Below are 21,519 nucleotides of genomic sequence, written 5' to 3'. Positions count from 1 at the left end.
ATACTACTATATTACTAATATATATATATATATATATATATATATACACACATATTTATACAAATATAATTGTTTAAAAATATAGTATACGCAATAAGCCGTCTCCCTGTGGAACGAACCGGACTTACTAAAAACTACACTACTCTACGATTAGGTACACTGCCTATAGTGTTGTAGCAGAGTTTAGGTATATCCCATTTGTAAATAAATAAAATAAAACTTGTGTAACTTGTATCATATTTCATCGTATTTCGTAATAAAATTAATAGTATTTCGTATACCTCGCTTAACATCAAGTTTTTGGCGCCGCTGCTGGGGACTCGGTAAAAACGCTATATTTCATTATAACTATATTTTTGTATAATTTCTTATTTTATAAAAAAAATATTTTGTATTTATAATAAGTTTTAAAAAATATAATAAAAAGAAAAAAAATATATTTTTAAGACTTTATATATAAAATTAATAAGTATTTTTATTTTTAGATTTTAAAAATATAAGTTTATATAAATATTTTGTAATATTTAGAAAATTAAAATCATAAAAAAAATAATAAAAATTAATATTGGGCCGAAGCCTGATCAAAGCCCGGATCCTATATGGTTTGCTGGGCCATGCGATCGCATGAGCCCATCACCTAAAACTCATGCGACCGCATGAGTGATTGTGACAGGGTCAGTTACCTCGGACATTTAATACGCGTAGGGTTTAATTATAATTAATATTATTTAATCAAATTAGGGTTTTAATTAAATATATAGTTTTATTATTATTTGTAAATTTAAGTTTATTTATTTGTATTAATTATATAGAATAATATAAAAATAATATTTTATATAAAATCTTAAATTTTATCTTTTGAAAATATTTCTTTTTAATATTTGTATAAAATTATTCGTAATTTGTATATTTATCGTTCGTAATTAGTTTTAAACTTAGTATTTTACCGTAGTTATTTTATATTTCTAGATTTTTAGGCTTTGCCATAAAATCCCCTAAGTGCTTTTTCTTTAGATTTAGAATTTAGACGCTTTAGAATTTTGCGATGCCGTTTTAAGATTTTAGTGCCTATTAAGTTATTGCCGTTTTGGATATAGAATTCCTTTTAAGCTTTAATCCTTTAGACGCAACTTTTAATATTTAGTTTTTAGACTTTTAAGTTTCGACGCTTTACTTTCTTATTATTATTATTATTATTATTATTATTATTATTATTATTATTATTATTATTATTATTATTATTATTATTATTATTATTATTATTTTTTGACTTTTTATTTTTCGACGTTTTTCGACGCACTCTTTTTCTTTCTTATTTCTCGACGCTCTAGTTTTTAGGACATAGAGTTTTCTTTATTTTCTTTAAAATTTCGACGAAAAATTATTTTAAGCGATTAAATTAATAGACATCCAAATTTTCTGGTTCGTAGTAATAGTTGGATTTGTTAGTGGCGAGTTGTGGGCTTCCGATTTAAAGGGTCCTGGCTACCTGCTGCATCTATTGGCTATTCGAAATGTGGGCAAAATCAGAAAAGTCTATTGATTTGATAACTTTAATAATTTTTATATTTATAACTAATAGGATATTCAGTGAATGCACCGAGCAAAATGTTCACCACCTTTCATACATTCACCTCCTGTAACTCGATCAAGACATCTAGCCAATATTGTCAACGTTGATTTTTCTTTAGAATCATCATCTAGTCGAACAAGTACTCCAATTCAAATTTCCAATAATCCATTTTTTGAACCCGACTTCAAAATTGAAAACCCGGAGGATATTCAAGGACAATTCCAAGATCTTGAACAACTAATTATTTCTCCTGAACCACAAACCGTTAAATCAGAATCCTCCAGTAATTCATATTTAACAAATTCAATTATAGAAGTAACTGAACCTCTAAGTATGGAAGACCGAATGAGAGCCACACGCACGAGCCAATGTCACGCCATTATTAAGCCAGACATTAATGCGTCAGATTATGAAATCAAAGGACAAATCCTACACATGGTAACTAATCAATGCCAATATAGTGGTATGCCAAAAGAAGATCCAAACGAACATCTTCGAACCTTTAATAGGATCTGTACTCTATTTAAAATCAGAGAAGTTGAGGATGAACAGATCTATCTCATGTTATTTCCCTGGACTTTAAAGGGAGAAGCCAAAGATTGGTTAGAATCGTTACCTGAAAGGGCGATTCACACATGGGATGTTTTAGTTGAGAAATTTCTTAAAAGATTCTTTCCAGCATCTAAAGCCGTGAGACTTCAAGGAGAAATTGTTACGTTCGCGCAAAAGCCAAATGAAACATTATATGAGGCATGGACAAGATTCGGAAAGTTGTTGAGAGGATGTCCTCAACACGGCTTAGACACTTATCAAATAGTACAAATATTCTATCAAGGTGTCGACGTTGCTATACGAAAAGACATCGACATAACAGCTGGTGGTTCCATTATGAAGAAAATCGCAACCGAAGCTCATAAAATCATTGATAACACAGCCCCCCACTCACATGAGTGGCATCAAGAAAAAGATATCTTTTGTTCATCTAAAGCGGCTAGAGCCGATTCTAGCCATGACTTTGATTCTGTTTCCGCAAAAATAGATGCTTATGAAAGACGAATGGAAAAGATGACTAAAGATATTCACGCAATACGAATCAGTTGTGAGAAATGCGGTGGACCACACTTAACGAAAGATTGTCACATTGAGCAAACGAAGGAACAACGTGAGAATGTTTCCTACATGAACCAAAGGCCGGGAAATAATTATCAAAATAATTATCAACCGCCAAGGCCAAACTTTAATCGAAATCAAAACATTCTTTACAATCCAAATGGACCCAACAATAACTCGTATAACCAACAAGGTCCAAATAACCAACCAACTCAAAACAACACTTTCAATCAACAAAGGCCTGGTTTGTATAAACCACCACAACAAATCGAAGAGAAAAACTCAAATCTGGAAGAAATGGTACAAAAGCTAGTTGAATCTCAAACACAATTTATTACATCTCAAACTCAAACAAATGAGAGGTTTGATCAGTTATTAAGAACTCAACAAGATTCTATTTTGAATCTAGAAAAACACGTAGGTACTCTTGTAGCATGATGAGTGCGAGGGAACAAGGAAAGCTACCGAGTAATACTGAAGTAAATCCTTGGAATGAGAATATTAATATGGTATCAAAGAATTCTGAAAAACCATCATCAGAAGATGGAAAGGTTTTCGATGTGAGTAACAATGAAGAAGTTACAACACCATCACCACCACCCGAGTATGTAAAGCCAGTGGTGGCACCATACAGACCACCCATCCCGTTTCCAAGAAAAGGAGTTGAGTATGAGCAAGTAATAGGTAATAAAGTTTGTGATACCTCTGAAAAGAAGAAGAAGAATAAGAAAGTGCAAGAAACAAAAACCGTAAAGATAAACCCGGTGAAGACAGTTCCACCAAAACCTTCACCCAGGGTAGGTGATCCGGGTGAATTTATTGTTCCTTGTCTACTTAGTGATTGTGTCATGTATGATGCACTAGCAGATTCAGGTGCAAGTGTGAGTGTTATGCCTCTTTCATTATATAAGAGACTAGGAGTAGGTGAGTTAAGTCCAACGAAAATGAGTGTTAGACTCTTTGATCAAACCATTAAGCACCCAGTTAGAATTGCTGACAATCTACCGTTCAATTAGGTAATTTAACCTTTCTAGTCGAATTTATTGTCATTGACATAGAAGAGGACTCAAACGTTCCTCTAATTTTAGGTCGACCATTCTTAGCGTCCACCGGGGCGTTATTTGATGTAAGAGAGGGTAGAATGACACTTAGTAATGATGAAAAATTGATCACCTTTGTGAGTCGAAAGTCTAAATCTCCACCAACCAAAACCGTTGAACCAACAAAAATGATTGGTAAGAACCACATAGTTTTACCAACTTCAACGGTAGTGCTTAACAATAATAAAACGCCTAAGTGTGGGTAAAATGAAGTAACACCTAATGATGACCTGATAACAAAGAACCCCGTTGTTGATACGAAATTAAATGACCCGGTTATTAATAGTTCAATGAAGAAACTTATTAAACGGACTCGCGATGCTAGAACCAAGGGGAACTTTAAGTTATGTAACCGGTTAGTATCCAATCTATCGCCTAAAGAAAAGGCTAAATTAGTTGAATTTGTGGATATTACACAGGAATTCGACCAATGTCTTAAAGCAAAAGTCACATATATGCAAGTTGATTATGGTCCAAGAGAAATTGACAATGAAGTTAACCACAATTTCGACACCACAGTTACCAAAGTGTGGGGAGATTCAAATGTTCTAAAAAGAAAACGCTGTCTAAAGTTAGTTGTTCTGTTCTCGTTTAGTTCCGAGAATGGAATCCGATTGGTCTTTTCCGCTACAGACACTAAAGAACTAGTTTTCTTCCCCCATTCTGAATTTTTGTTTTGTAGGTTTGGTATGAAATTAATATGCATTTTTAAATTTAAGTTTTGTGTGAATTTAAAAACATAATTTACTTTATTTCATCATGTTTAAAAAATGATTTCTAAAATTCGTCGTAAGTTAAAGACTAGGTCGTAGAACCGAAATTGCTTTACCCGAGGGCGGGGCGAAAAATTTTGTTATCATTATTTTTAATTTTATTGATCTAAAGTATACCAAAAAAATTAAAAAAAAACCCAAAAATCTTTGCTTTTAAAACAATCACTTTAAAAACGACAGATTTTAAATTTTATCGAGGGACGGACTAGGTAAATATACCGAAACTACCTAAAGTAAAAGGAAACAAATTTTTTTTTTAAAAAAATAAAAATTATTCGTTTAAATTGTTTTAATAAATAAAGGTTTTATAAAAAAAATATAATAAAAATATTATGTATGTTTATAGTTTATCTTATGTACAAAACAGGGTAAAACAGCGCACTTTCAAAGACTGACATTAAGTTCAGCAAAAGCTACTAATTTTGACGACAAGACGCAAAATATCAAATGTGATATAAAATAATATGTTTGCAAACTCGGTATTTTAATCACTTTTCTACACTAATCACCCTCATGAATTTATAATTATAGTCTGATTTCATGCAAATGAGGGCATTGCATGATCTCAAGTGTGAGGAAGGGTTATAAATTCTCTCGGGTTTACACTTAGTTTAATTGCCAAATTTTGTGAAAATTTGAAAAATTTTAAACTAAATGAATTCAAAATCATGTTTATATATATTTATGAGCGATAAAAGTAGGTATTAATGCCGAAATTATTGTTACCTCGGAGAGAACATAAATGGAGAAACAACCCAAAATGCTTGATTTCATTTAAAATAGAATAGAAGAGAATAAAAAGGCAAAGCAAAGAATAAATAAAAGCTAAGTGTGGGAAGAATTTACCAAGTTATTTAAAACACATATCACATATGTTTGTACAAGATTATTGCAGGTACTTTTGCTTTGGACTAAACTAATCAGTTTTACCCGATTTATTATAATACCTTTGAAAGAATAGATGAATCTACACGATGAATCAATTCCATCATTAAAAGGAAGTAAAGTCTTCCGAAAAAGACACGCGCTTCTTGATTTAGGTCAGGAAGTTGTCGTCCAGACCAGCTGTAGGTTGACGAAAAATCTAGAAAAGTCATCTCTAAAATCAGCAGGAAATCCAAGGACCTCAGCATCAAATAGGGTCGCCAAGTGGTCAGACTTATCCTAACCATGAGAGGATCTGTCTCGTAAAATGGGGAGGGCGCCGTGCAAATTAGCTTGATAAGACTAATGAATCAGACCCCCAGAAAGAATAATCTCCTTAAAGATTAAAAATCAGCTTTTAAGTCTGATGTTACTCAAACCTTTAGATTGACTTTAAAGATTGAGAATTCAAACTCATGGAATTTAATGATATCTAAACTCGAGCTTGAACGAGAAAATATTTTGATCAAAATAAAACCGATTTGTTTTCTGAAAATCTATTTTCAATGCGTTCATTACCATTGAATGTAAAATCCTAGGAATTCACCTAGAATTCATTAGGTCACCTGAACCAAATCGGGTGTCAACAGTAAGAACGGTGGTTACATAGCATGGTCGAAGACAGGACCTTGTGCCAGACCGAAAAATTATAGGGTGATCTATGCTATTGCTCCTACAAAGGATAGTAATTGCATCTGACACGTTTTAGACCATGAACATCTGCATGTCATTAGACATTGCCTTAACAGTTGCTTGTTCAATGCTTTCCTTTATAACCGGACGGTAGTTTATCGAAAGGTAATATACGGGACAAGTATACTGGACATGTTGCTTTCCTAATACAAGGTTAGCAAGTGGGTGACACAAAACCATAAGTTTTGAGCTAAAATTTTAAAATCTGAAACCCACAAACCCACAAAAATATTTTGCAAACATCGGTGAAGGGTTATTCCGGAAAACTTATCTAGGGTAAAAGCTAGAATGAATTTTCAAAAGTTCAAATGTTTTCATAAAGATCCAATTTCCTTAAAGGATCTACATTTTCATTGTCATGTGGGACTGTAAACCACATCGTTACTATCATTGTGTATACCGCCGTATTAAAATCACAGATGTATAAAGTGTGAGAATAAAAAAAGTGATTCGAGTGAAGTGTGATTTTATTTCAAGTTCTGTATTGCTTGAAGACAAGCAACGTTCAAGTGTGGGGATATTTGATAGTGCTCCAAATGAACATATATTTAGTATCAATATCCTTCCAATATGTAAAGTTTTTAGTTACTATTGTTCTATTTTTATGTTGTAATGGTTTAAATAAATAAGTGCGAAGACAAAAGAAGAAAATGACTATTTGAAGACGCAAATGACCAAAAAGCTCAAACAGGATACAATCCAAGTGGTTCCATTTATTGATAAGAAACGTCTAAAAATTACAAGAGTGCAAATTGCGGAACGTAAAGTACAAGATATTAAAGCATACGAAAAGACGTTCGAGAAATCAGAACCGAGACATAAACCGGGTGTAAATGTACGAGACAACGAAGCAAAAATTACAAGTCAACTATGCACAAGAATATAATATAATATATATATAATTAATATAAATTATATTTATTATATATATATAATAATATGTCGACAAGCAAGAAAACAAAAAATATGTGAGCTGGATCTGACGGCCATGTGATCGCATGGAAAATAGGCATAAAACCCATGCGAGTGCATGAGATTTGCACTGAAACCCCATGCACTCGCATGGGCATCAGAATCAGGAAATATGCCTATAAATACCAGGCTTCTGCTCGATGAAAATACCTACACACTCTTCCTTTTTTTTTTTTTCTGTAAACTATATTTATGTTTATTATTTATAATATTAAGTTTAAGTTAAGATTAATAATAATTTGGTTATTGTAAGAAATGTTTTACGGGTTTTAAAGTCGGAACTCTGTCCGTGTAACGCTACGCGATAAATAATCACTGTAAGCTATGTTCTTCCTTTTTAAATTAATGTCTCGTAACTAAGTTATTATTATGCTTATTTGAGCCGAAGTAATCGTGATGTTGGGCTAAATATTAAGACGGGGTTATTGAATTTTGTACCATAATTAAGGTTTGGGCAAAAGACCGACACTTGTGGAAATTGGACTATTGACTATTAATAGATGAGGGTATTGTTTAATCGAGTGGCAACTCATTGGAGTCTATCGAACCTATCTTCAAGTTAATTAACTTAATAATTAATAATGATTATGGTTATCCTATTTAGTGACATTCATACGGAATCTATTATAATCATTTAATTAATTATTCGGGTTGGGTAATTGATTATTCAAACTGATCAAGTGGGTAAATTAATATTCATATCTAATCAAAACAGGGGTGGATTACATACAGTGATAACTGGTGTAATTGTTGACAGAAGTGATAACTGCGTCACAGTTTGAATTTACTTGTCAAACAATGCTATTCAAAGTTTGAATTTACCTCTGACCGAAAGGTAAAATTCACTCTGTTTGACCAAGAGCATGTGCTGACACTCAAGCGATTTGGCTACATCCTTAGAGTGCCAACAAAAGGAGCTGAGTTTTATGATACTAAGAATCATATACAAGTCCTTCCCAAGTATATTCCAAGAAGAGCATCAAGCTCACTCTTCATTGATCCTGAACTCAAGCTAAGTACTCTCTGTTAAAAAGGTGTCTTTGACAGCAACATTTGAGCGGAATATGGGACATGTAAAATGATCATAACTCACAACATCTTCTTTAGAAAAGAAGCTGACGATCAAATGTCCATGACTGAACTTGGACTCATGTGGTGCCTAACGAAGTCTATACCAGTCAATCTTGCCTTTATAATGGCTTCAAGGATGCAAGATCTCAAACAAGATCTTATGCAACCTTATCCCTATGGTCGTCGTTTGACACTCCTGTTCAAACATCTCAATGTATTGACCTTCACATCCTATTCAGGAAACAAATGTATCATCACCCATACGTAATTCCATTAAGTGTTGCTTTCAAGCATCTTAGGGTAAATAACTTGTTGTATTTTCCATGCATATTTTCATGTATGCATAACTATGTTTCGTGTTTACTATGAATAAAATGTGTGCTTGTTATGTTTTAATAAATATTTTCCATCATGCACAATTTAAGGGGGAGCTTTACTCTAAGGGCGAGCATAGTTCTAGGGGGAGCTAACCTTTTTGCTTCGACAAAAATGGGGAGAAATATGGATACAAGTGATTGTTAACACTTGCGTATTTATAGCAAAATGTCCATCATCACTTGTATGTTTGTCATCATCAAAAAGGGGCAGAATGTTGGTTGAATGTTGGATAATAGACTAAACGACAAAGTTAAGTATGATGCTTAACCAAAGAATATGTTTTGATGATGACACATACATATGCATAAGTGATGATCGACATCTTAACATAAAACACGCAAGGTCACTAATTCATACTTGATCTTGCAAATGACCATGTCAAACAAAGCTTAAAGAATGAAAATAAAGGTCAGCAAAGTACACGGTCAAGGTACGGTCGACCGCATACCCATCTGTAGAAACCCATACTGAATTACAACGCAGTTTTGTGAAAACAAGTTGCACGGTCGCCACTACGGTCAACCGTAGTGCGAAAGCAGTTTTCTTTATCACCATTTTTGACCAAATTTAGTTTGACTAGTTCCCAAAATCTATAGTTTATGAAACCTTTTTCAATACGCTTAGAATAGATGTCCTTTCCATACTCAATTGAGTTTTGGTCATAAAAACACTAATCTTGGTTAATTACACTTAATTACATCTTAATGACAAATTAACCATGATTAGGCATAACACATAAGTGTTAATCAACAACTTGTTATCATAAAACTTATCTAGATATCTTTAGTATTATCACAAAGTACCAACACACTTAAGCTAATGTCACTAGAATATTAATTACAATTAAATTTGACTTAGTGATTAATTAAGGCTAAATGAAGAACAATACTTTCAAGTGTAAAGACTTGTAATCCTAAAATACACTTAGATACATTTAGGATGGTCACAAAGTCCTAACTAGTGATTGCTCTTCCCTTGTGCATGTGTTGAACATTAATGTGAGCTTACAAATTAATCATACAATATGTTATATTGCAAGTAAGCTTACTAAAAGCTTAAACTATAATGTTGTGCAAATATCTATATGATTAATTTTAGAATAACTATGTCTTGCTATGTGTGAGTATTAATTGCTACTTGCTAATATGTTTAATACTCATTAATTTGCCAACTTGATTAACATGCTTGCTATGTGCTACTAGTTAGAATACTAGAATTTAAGTAACTAGTTTACTCCAATAAATTAAGTGTAAAATGGTTCACAAAAGAATAATGGTCAATTGTCTATTTGGTCTTGTCTAAGTAACAAGTTGTGATTACTTATCCAAGTATGACTTAACATTGATGTCTTTACACACTAAATGATTATTTTAGAAAGACACCATTCAATTAATCTCTACTTAATCTTAAAATAAATATGACTTGTGATTAGTTAAAACTAGGAAGTTAATGACATATTGACTAGTCTTTAGGATTGAAACAAATGCATTAATGTGGCTAACTAAGTCTTGACCAAACTGAGATTTCTTAAAATATCAATCAAGACACTTCTTCTCCAAGAATGTTGGGTTTACCATTCTTGGAGTGTTATGCCACTTTCACTCAATAAGACCAAATTCCACACACTTAATGCATATAGTACTTGTATAGGATGTTGGGTTTCTTTTGCAGGTGCTAGATGGAGTAAAGGTTCCAAAATGTGGTGTTCAAATTTGAGTTAAACGGCTATACAACGGATACATATTTTGGACTGGAGCACGCGCGGTCGAACCACGGTCGACCGTGCTGGCAACCGTGTGACAACGTCTCTTTTTTGAATCTCACTATAAATGGCAAGCATTGAAGAGCATTTGAACTTGAACCTCTTGCATATTTCAAAAGCTTATTTCCAGAGATCACAAGGGCTCTAATTACTACTCAAATGTGATCAAACAAGAGAAGATTCTATGATCTTATAGATATAGAATTTGGTTGGTGTAAACTTACTAATCAAAATCATTTATCTTGTGAGTTTACTTAATATAATGTATGTCCTAGTATTGTCTTAGGATCATCGTTACAAATTGTATAAGTCTTGTAACTTCAATTAGTAGAAGCATAAGCTAGCTTAGTGATCTACTTCCTTAAAGGGACTTAGGAAGTTGATTAATCTTATTTGGAGATTAATACTTGTCCAAGGTGAAGACAAGTTGATCTAGGTTGGAGTTGATATTTCAAAGGGATAGAAAGATTAGGTTTGTTGTCTACCAAAGAAATTGAAGACTTGTAAATCAGATCTCCACCGGATTTGGAGAAAAGTGCTTAGTGAAGCAAGAAATCACGATTAGTGTAATCGGGGAGTGGATTAAGGTAGATTAGTTAACATCCACCCGAACCACTATAAATCCTTGTGTCTATGTTCTTTACATTATTTTATTCATCATTTTGAACATACACACCACACACATCAAGTTTGAGTTGAGTTGGTTGATCATAGTTAATTGAATTTGGTGATCAATCGAAAAAGTGTTAAAAACGTATCAAGTAACTATTCACCCCCCTCAAGTTACTTACATGTACGTATAGCCCAAGCGTAAGACATATCCATACATATACACCATCCACATATCCCATCTGTACGTATCACCTATCCGTGTACTCCATTCGTACGAATCATTCATCTGTGTCTATCCGTACGAATATTTCATCTGTGTTACATTCGTATGGTTAGAAATGTCAGGAACAACTGATTATTTTTAGACTGAATGCACCATAGCTATCTCGACTTCTAAGATGCAAAATCTTTTACTCGCTGAAATGAAATCTGGGAACACGAACAAAGTTCTTAAGCTGATGAACATGGATGATTATGCCACTTGGAAAGCTAGCTTCAAAATTTGGATCCTTGGTGTTGACCCTCGAATGTGGGAATTCATTGAGATGGAATATGTAGCACCATTAGGAGAAAATGGGCAGGCAAAAGCAGCTAGTGCCATGACAGTGAAAAAAAGGGAGTCTTTCGACTTAGAATGCAAGACTAATACAAATCTTACTCAAGCACTAGAAAAGGATATTTGTCATCAGTTCAAGAGTAACAAGACTTCATGGAAGATTTGGAAACTATGGAAGCTAGTAATGAGGGTAATGCTGGCTATAGGATTAAGAAAGGTAAGACGTTGAGAGCCGAGTTCGATAGATTTACTGCCATGAAAAAGGAGGCTCTTCATGATCTAATTGCGAGTTACCGCTATATTCTGTCCGATCTGGAAGCACATGAAATACTATTAGAGCAGTATGAGATTGTAGAGTGTTTGGCTGAAGCACTTCTAGAGCGTTTCAACTCTTATATTGAAATTTTGAGAACTAACAACACACTGGAAAGATATACCTCGAATCAGTTTGTCTCTAATTTTTGAGAGAAGGAACTTCACTACATGACTAAAGCTGATCGTCAGGAATACAGTCAGGATCCCTCCATATGCAAGGCTAGTACTTATACTAAGACATCAAATCATGCTCCATTGAAAATGGTTTTTATCTTAAATTTAAGAGTTGTGTTGACCCACAGTATGTGAATAAGTCAAGCCACTCATCTGGAAGTGTGAGTATAATTCACTATTCAGTTGCTGCTGAAACTAACACAACAATGTTAAAAATAAAGAATTTTCAACAAAGGACCTTAGAAGTCGTAGAGGAAGATATGGCTATGGTGGCCTTCATAGTCAATTCATATAATGCCTTTATTTCTGGTAATCTTAGAAACTGCCATCTTACAGTTGAGGACTATGATCAGGTTGGACAAGGACGAGATGTAAAAGATGGACATTATGTGGAATATGGCTAGTGCCGTGGGAAGAACAAAGGATTATATGAAGAGGACAAGTGCTAAGAATTTTACGGTAAATAAAGACTCTAAGTTTGGTTTTGACATAAACAAAGTTAGATGAGTTGGGAAATTTTGTGAAAACTTGTGCTAAACCAAGAAAAGTAGGTTATCAGAATCCGTTCCTAAATCATCAACAAAAAACCCTACTAAAGTTGTCTTACCAGTGGAAGAAGTGACTTGACGTTCGAATACATAGTCTAACTCCAGGGCTCTTGCTGTTACACATTCTGATGAATCCTATGAAAATCTTAAAACACCTCGCAGGAAAGTGGATATGAATTTTGATGCTTCAAGTTCAGGATCGTCAAAACGTTCATCTAAGAGTCAATCCAATTCTCCTGTTAAAATGTCTTCACCCCGATTGTCAAGTACCAAAACTGTTAATCAAACGACTGTTTATTTCTAACAACCTTTACATAAGACATATATTTGGAAATCTAGGGGAGACTAGTGGTGAGATTCATTATGATGTTGATGGGAAACCCAATGCCAGTATGGCTTACCCCTTTAAACTAATCATTTATACTTGTTGTGCATGTCGTCTATAATCCACTCACCAACACCTGGATTGTTGATAGAGGGGCGTCCTGGAACATGACTGGAAATTCGTCTTTGCTTACAGATGTTAAATCCATCAAGGGAGGACCAATAGCATTTGTAGGTGATAAAGGAGGTTTTATTCCGGAAGACATGATCATTATAACTGCTCAACAGAGCCAGAATCTCTATATTATGGACAAGGATAAAGCATCTGTCAATGCCTCTTCAAGTCATCAAGCCTTTGTATCAAAGGCCACTGAAAAAGAATCAACTACTTGGCACAAGAGAATGGGTCATTTGATTTATCGCAAGATGAACCATCTGGTACATAATGGCCTTGTCAAAGGTGTAAGTGTTCAGAGATTTCATGTTCGAGATGTTTGTGTTCCATGTAAAAAGAGAAAGCAAACAAATAAAATCGAACAAGATGAAGAAACATCACTCCATCAATATTCTTCTTGAATTGTTGCATATGGATCTTTTGGTCCAATTAGACATCAAAGTATAAACGGGGATTCCTATTGCTTGGTGGTTACTGATGATTATTCGCGGTTGTCTTGGGTGGTCATGTTAAAAGAGAAATCTGATACGTTTGAGCTAATTAAACTTTTGATTTCCAAATTAGAGACGTTGTACAAGCTGAAAGTATGAAAAATCAGATCAGAAAATGGGATAGAGTTTAAGAATCAGAAGCTGGAATAATTTTGTAATGAAAAGGAATTCAACATCAGTTCAGCTCACCATACACTCCTCAGATAAATGAAGTGGCTATTGGAGAAATAAAACTGTAATTGAAGAAGCAAGAACTATGTTATCAGATTGTGGATTGCCAGTGATGTTTTGGATTGAAGCTGTAGCAAATGCGTGTTATACAATGTACATAGTATTAGTAGCTATAAGGCACGGGAAGACATGCTATGAACTTTTGCATTGCAGAAAGCCAAACGTGAAGCATGTTGAGACGTGATTGGTGCCGAAGGGCCAACCAAAAATGATCTAATTACTCTAACTTAGCTAGGGTAAATAGGATTTGTTTCTTGGGAAATAGTGGTTAAAAGCAAGCATTCTTCAGGGATTAGTTTGTAATGATTAACTAAGATTAACTAAAGTAACGACTAGTTTAACAATTACTAAGCAAAACGCAAACTTTAAATGATTAAAGATTATGAGCATAAACAATAAGCTAAATGAAGAGGTTGTAAACAATTGGATTAAAGCCTTTATTCCTTTACAATCCCAATTATGCATGCACTAGCTCAATAAGTCTTTATGTTATCTAATTATCAAATAAACCTCATAGACATGATTTCTTCAGTTTTATGATATATGATTATCTTGGGCACAAACAATGTTACCAACAAACGTTGTCTTTATCCCTATACTAAATTGCAACTTGGTTGGATTAAGCACAATATGTCAAATAACAATCACTTGTCTTGCAACAATCGATAAACTTAAACTTGCATTAATTGATAATTCAAAAGATTCAATGAAGTCATAAACCAAAAGACATAAGGATTCCAAAATCAAGAATTACATAAATACATGAAGAACTAAGCATACAATAATTGTTCATGCAAGGAATAAAGTAAAAGAGATTAGTCACTCATGATGAAGAATCTTGAATAGTTTGTCTTGAATCCTTGATTTTGGAATGATTATGATGATGATTGTGGTGTTTTTAGCTCTTAAAACTGATGGGAATGATAATAAATTCGTAGCCTAGGGTTTAATATATATTGGAATGAAGTAGGGTGTTTCCCAAGTAGCAAATCCCTCAAATTCGGCTCAAAATTCTATCCAAAAATACGTCCAGCCGCATATTGCGCCTCCCGACCGCAATTTACGGCTAGACCGCAAAAAGTGGGCGCATAAAGGTGCCAGTTTCCCACCTGATTGTGATTTTGGACTGATCTCAGGTGCAAATTGCAGATGGGCCTTCTTTTTTCTACTTTTTCTCATTTAATCTCCATTTTTCGTGGTTTCATCTCGAATCGTTACCCGTTAAAAAGCTTCATGAAATAGCTTTTTAAACCTCAAATATACACATAAAATTCGTCTCTTAACATCAATCATGATCGGCGTTTATGACCCGATCAACTCCCCCACACTTGCCATTGTTTATCCTCAAACAATCTTCAACTCAAATCTCTACCAAATGATAAATCTTCAAAAGCATAAATAGAAATGTGAAGCCTTAAACTCAATATGAAACATAAAACCACCGACATGGCTCCCACTTGAAATTGACCAACTCTAACTCTAACTTCCCAAATTGAATCATGATTATAATAACATCTTGTCTCGAACGAATACTTCGTAGCAAAAGTGTAATAGAACCTCGAACTTTGTGATCTTCAAATAAATCATGAGTCAAGTTGGAGCCATCTTCCATACGAACCAAAAATTATGATAAAAGAACCATGTACCGTCAATTCCATATTTGTTTTAAAGGTTGGTGTGCTAGAGTGCACAAAGACACCCCTTTCGTTCTCCCGGTGTTTTAGGATAGCGGCACTCATCTCATGTCCTAAAAACTCCTCTGGTGACTCTCGGAGCAGGGTGGACAATCCAAGGAGGGTCGTGGAATTTAAGTCCCACGTGATTTATAATGAGAAATAATTTTTGTGGATTTAGCCCCATCTAACTCTATTTTAGCGGTATTATACGCCCCAACAAGGCTCACGTGTAGGAATATTTATCCAGCCCCTAAACTGACTATTTTATGGATTTGGCTCCATCGAGCTCTAGTTTAGCGGTATTATACGCCCCAACAAGGCTCACTGTAGGAATATTTATCCAGCCCCTAAACTGGCTGTTTTATGGATTTAGCTTCATCGAGCTCTAGTTTAGCGGTATTATACGCCCCAACAAGGATCGCATTTAGGAATATTTATCTAGCCCTTAAACTGACTATTTTGCAGTAAACTACGGGTTAAGCTAGTGTCATCCACAGCTAATCCTGGTTTTGGATAGCGACACAGAACAAGTTCAAGCACTAGCATTTGTTCCCGGTATCGAAACAAGATGTGAATGAACACGAATTGACATTTTGTACTTTTTAATTCGTCAAATCATGGGTAAAAAGCTGCACCAAAAGTGCTTTTGAAACATGAGTCGGAAGACTTTACTTCCTTGTTTGGATGGACTTGAAACATCCGACAGGTATAAAACACCTTGGTGAAACACAACTAAGAAGACTTTACTTTTTAACTTTAAAACTTGAAAATTTTTGTTTACTTTAAGTGCTTTAGATAACAATCAAATTTTTCTTAATACCCATTAACACACATGCCACTTCACTCATTCTTTCAACAATGTCACACTTGGGTTGTTATGAAATTATGATTAAAAATTTTTGTTCAATCGTAATAATCATAACGTTTTACTCATTTTAAGCTTCAAACCCAAGTCATGTATCCCACAAAATTTTAATTTCCCCTCTCCCCCACACTTACATCATGCTACGCCCTCGTACGTATGTTTAAGAATATTGCAATACTTATGTGAAAAGAAAAGAAAAAATTTAACATATTACCGAGATACTCGCACGTTCACCATTCAATAGTAAGCATTGCACACCACTTTGATTCATCATCACGAGTTCCATTCGATTACATTCATCCTTTCATTACAACTTATAAAAAGAAAACAAAGAGAAAAGCGTAAAATCCTAACTAGCCACTTTCGTAGGAAACACGATTTCACTTAGCACGTGCAACAAGCCTTTAAACCATCTGATTCCCTAGGGTGGAAGAGTTTTGTCTCGTGAGGGCTTGCAGTGAACATACCCACAAAGTTCATTTAACTAAAAATAAATAATAATCATATAGAAACAAAGTAAGAGAATAAGATAAAGACGACTTACAAACTCTACACATAGTTCGTGCAGTTTTTATTTTCGAGTCGTGCACACGACTCTTTCTCCACTTCAGCTAATCTTAGGATTGTAGAAGGTTCCTCCTTCTCTCACTTTGTGAGAACCTTCACTATCTCTAACTTTCCTCAACTTAGAATCCAATCACACATCATTCTCCTTAGCCACATGCATTAACTCAAACAATTTCCCTTTTTCTTTAGGAGACAAGTTACACACAAGACGGTTGCTCAAACTTTCATCTCCTCTACTTCTAGCATCATGGACCCGTCTATGTAATTTCCTCATAGAACGATCAAGCACCGGGTCATCCTTATCTTCCTCTAACTTATCATGCGATCTTACAAAAATACGTGGTGGATTTTCCTCGTCTCCCCCACACTTAGGCCCTTCAAGATCCTCTAAATTTGAAGACACCTCATAATTAACTTGAGAATTCATCTTCACATTCTTATTCACTTTGATGTCCAAACCTTTCAACAAGTTTTTCTACAGTTCCCCCAATTACTTTGACTACATTCCCATTGAACTCTCTAGACTCCTCAAGTGCACCAACAAACTCATTCGGAACACAAAAACTATCCATTTTGTTATCACTAGATACATGTTCATTTAATTTTATCATTGACGGTGGTCGGTAGGGCCTAATTGTCTTCGGGATTACCATATGTTCATCCTCTTCACATTTAGAAACTTTTTCATCTACCCCAACAAATGTGGATACTGCTATCATGGTTTCTTTCATCGGTAATGAACAAGTGGTGCTAATAGGTGAACTCAACTTGGTTTCAAGAACTTGACACAAATTTTTCATCTCGTGCTCAAGATTTTGTATCGACACTTATTGACTCATCAAAATTTCTACATTAGTTCTTATTTAAGATTCCATGAATTCACTCGTCATACCCTCTTCACTAGAATTCCTTACCTCCTCTGTCTCTTCTGAAAGGACTCGTTCATATACATTATAAACGATTCACAATAGGTGATTACATAGCGAGGTAATTGACCTCTATATGATACATTTTACAAACATTGCATTCGTTTTTAAAAGACAAACTTTCTTTACATCGAAAATTGACAGGCATGCATACCATTTCATAATATCCACTATCCAACTATAAACTGACTTAATAATAATCTTTGATGAACTCAATGACTCGAATGCAACGTTCTTCAAAATTATGCCATGAAAGACTTCAAGTAATGTCTTTAAAATGAGCTAATGCACAGCAGAAGATTTCTTTAACATCTGAGAATAAACATGCTTTAAAGTGTCAACCAAAAGGTTGGTGAGTTCATTAGTTTATCATAATCATTCATTTCCATCATTTTAATAGACCACAAGATTTTCATTTCCATTACTCATAAACATACGTCCCATGCATAGAGACAAAAATATCATTCATATGGATTGAACACCCGGTAATCGACATTAACAAGATGCATATAGAATATCCCCATCATTCCGGGACACCCTTCGGATATGATATAAATTTCGAAGTACTAAAGCATCCGATACTTTGGATGGGGTTTGTTAGGCCCAATAGATCTATCTTTAGGATTCGCGTCAATTAAGGTGTCTGTTCCCTAATTCTTAGATTACCAGACTTAATAAAAAAGGGCATATTCGATTTCGATAATTCAACCATAGAATGTAGTTTCAATTACTTGTGTCTATTTCGTCAAACATTTATAAAAGCCCATGTATTCTCAGTCCCAAAAATATATATTACAAAAGCATTTAAAAAGGGAGTAATGAAACTCACCTATTGTATTTCGTAGTAAAAATACATATAACGTCATTGAACATGTGCAAGGTTGGCCTCGGATTCACGGACCTATATTAATTATATTTTTATATGTTGGTCAATAGTTGTCTAATAATTTAAGTCAAGTTATAGTGTACCACAATCCTAATGCTCGAGACTAATATGCAAAAGTCAATTTGACTCAAAAATGATTTCCATAATTTATAAATGATTATTATATATTTTAAATATCGTCATTTTATATATTTAAATATTTTTAAAAGATTTATTAGAGTAATAATATAATAAAATTTTATATAAAAATATACTTTGACATATCTTATAAAGTTCGTTTAGTAAAGATATTATTATAGGTTTTATTAAAGTAATTTTATTATTTGTATTACATATTTATTTGATAAAATAACACTGATAATAATAGTAGGTAAAAGTTGTATTATTTTGTAATAATAATTATTATTATCTTATTAATAAAAATATTAATTTTTATATTTACCAAAATGATATTATGAGAGATGATAACTCTAATTCATGATATTAGTGAAATTTATATTAACAATGATATTTCTATTCAAAATAATAACTTTTGTAAAAATAATATTTTTAATAATAATAGTGATAAAAATAATGAAAAACGATAATTTTATTTAAATCAATTTCTTTCAATATTTTAAATTTCATCATGATACCCATACTCATTATTTCCTAATTGATTTGTTAGTAGCTTTTAAACCGTATTTTATGTCGCGTTCATTTTAATGATAATAATAGTAAATTATAATAATTTAGTGTTACTAATATTAGTTTAATTATAATAATACTAATAATAATAAATATTATGATAATGATATTATTAATAACTATTTTAATGATAATAATAACTTTAACGATAGTAATAATAATAAAAATAACAATTTTTAATGATAATACTTTTTATTGATAATAATAATAATAATAATAATAATAATAATAATAATAATAATAATAATAATAATAATAATCTAATAAAACTAGAACGACGATAATAACGACGATAATAATAATAATCAATTTTACAAAAAAATTCAATTGATTATAACTCCTAATCCGTTCATCGAAACCATTCGACATCTAAAGGAAAAGTTCTCAATTTTTCGCTAGCTTTCCAAGGACATGCATATCTTATACCTTATCTCAATCACATGTGTAACTAATTCAAGATTCAACATAACCTATCTAAGGGCAATATCAAAAATACAAGCATGCATAATCCTATATTCTCGAGCACTAGTCAGGGATACACTATTAGTATGCCAAAATTTATTTACGAGTACTCACGTATCAATATTGAGATTCAATATTGCAAGAAAGGTATGTAGACGCAACGGAGATGACAAACACTAAATTGACCTCACGAGTATACCCATGACCCATACCCATAACCTCCATAGCTATAACCCATAATTTTCTTAGCTCTATCCCATTTGAAAAACTGAGTTTGAAATCACGCGAGCAGAACCTCATCGTAGTATTTTATGTATAATACATAATAATAATAATAACACTTAATACTCCTACTAATAGTAATATGATTAATAATAATAATAATAATAATAATAATAATAATAATAATAATAATAATAATAATAATAATAATAATAATAATAATAATAATAATAAATAAGTATATAGATATAGAGAGAGTACGAGAGTTAGAAGGAAAGAAAGAAAGAAAAAAAAATGAATTAGAAAGACAGGCTCGTTCGACTTTATGCACCCTTCCTCACAAATCCCCCCATGCGATCGCATGGGGGCTCTTTGGTAAAATCATGAGACTGCATGACTAATAAAGGAGGCTCAACATCCACCAATCCCCATTGTCGACACCCTTTCTTTTACTTCTATTACATATCATACGTAATGTATATATTATTTAATATATATTATATTTAATCTTTAGAATTAATTAAATATTATATTATATTTATGCTCATGGTAAAAATATAATTTTTACAAAAATGACAAGGACGTGGTCTCACGACTCATGTACCACTTTCGGTTTTTCGAGTGCACTCTCGTACGATTAGAAAACTAGCCTTTTACGTTACGCGACGTGTACCTTTAGTAATAGTTTGATTTATTCATCAATAAATTACCTTATAAAAATGTAACTTTATAAAATTGAGCATTGTGGTCATTTGCTTCTATAAATCAGTGGCTCGTTGTTTGTCAAAATATTTTATTTTAAATCAGGACGTTTATGACTAAGTTAATATATATATATATATATATATATATATATATATATATATATATATATATATATATATATATATATATTTTTAAAATGTAAATTTGTACATAATATATATGTTCGAAATACTTATCTAATGATATAATATTTAGTGTTTCAAAACCAATTATATTTCAAAGTTCGTTTTATATAATTTATCTCTTTTTAAATATTAGTAGTTATTCTACCAAACAATGTTTTTAATATGAAAAAGTAAATGGTTGATTTATCAAGGGACACTAGTTAATCAAAGTAAAGTACACTTTTGAAATTTAAACGGAAATGATTACTAACATTTGACTAACTCTTGTAAATGACACTTTTGTAAATCACTTTTACCAACAATTTCGGATACCGTTAAAAAGGAAAGGTTTTCTAAATCAAAGTGGACCTCTCAATAGGGACTCATAATCATAATTCAATATATCTGATAAATCAGTCATTTGATATTATCTTCTAATTCCCTCGCTAATCATATTGAAACAAATACGTTCATTTAAAGTATTATACGTTTATTATTTTGTTAATATTCTCAAACTGTTATATATACATATACCTATACATATTCATATCCAATTAAATAATAGTTCGTGAATTGT

The 21,519-nt window shown here is 32.8% G+C and overlaps 1 non-coding gene across 1 annotated transcript; it reads right to left on the bottom strand.

The window, feature by feature from the left end:
- Positions 1-2,266: 2,266 nt before the first annotated feature.
- LOC139903396 (small nucleolar RNA R71) lies at positions 2,267-2,373 on the bottom strand. Its single transcript, XR_011778217.1, has one exon. It is a non-coding gene; the product is annotated as a small nucleolar RNA R71 (small nucleolar RNA).
- Between the last annotated feature and the right edge of the window lie 19,146 nt (positions 2,374-21,519).

Source organism: Rutidosis leptorrhynchoides, chromosome 3, assembly GCF_046630445.1.
Source record: "Rutidosis leptorrhynchoides isolate AG116_Rl617_1_P2 chromosome 3, CSIRO_AGI_Rlap_v1, whole genome shotgun sequence".
Lineage (NCBI taxonomy): Eukaryota > Viridiplantae > Streptophyta > Magnoliopsida > Asterales > Asteraceae > Rutidosis > Rutidosis leptorrhynchoides.
This window is presented reverse-complemented; position numbering and strand designations above follow the sequence as displayed.